This window comes from Apaloderma vittatum, unplaced genomic scaffold (genome assembly GCF_000703405.1).
Source record: "Apaloderma vittatum isolate BGI_N311 unplaced genomic scaffold, ASM70340v1 scaffold15154, whole genome shotgun sequence".
NCBI classification, from domain to species: domain Eukaryota; kingdom Metazoa; phylum Chordata; class Aves; order Trogoniformes; family Trogonidae; genus Apaloderma; species Apaloderma vittatum.
In genome coordinates this window covers 4,209-4,415 of record NW_009711059.1, presented here as the reverse complement: position 1 = coordinate 4,415, position 207 = coordinate 4,209, and the positions used below count along the sequence as shown (strand labels likewise).

The following is a 207-nucleotide window of genomic DNA, read 5'->3' as shown; positions in this document are numbered from 1 at the left end:
GCCGCCAGGAGCCCCTGAGCTGCGACATCAGCACTGCCACAGCCCCGCGGTGAGGAAGAAGAGTTGGCGAGGAAGAGGGTTCAACAACAGGAGCCACCAGCTTCACGGAGATGGGGCAGCCACAGGGCCGAGGGAACATGGGGACAGCCCTGCTGCAGGGTCCCACGTGGTGGCCACCTGTGCCCAGCTCAACCTTGCCATAGGGAC

At 65.2% G+C, this 207-nt stretch overlaps 1 protein-coding gene across 1 annotated transcript in view; it reads left to right on the top strand.

Annotated features, from left to right (window-relative positions):
* Positions 1-207, top strand: part of LOC104272514 (erythroblast NAD(P)(+)--arginine ADP-ribosyltransferase-like) — a gene marked incomplete at its 3' end in the record, with an annotated part of 5,761 nt that overhangs the window by 1,353 nt on the left and 4,201 nt on the right.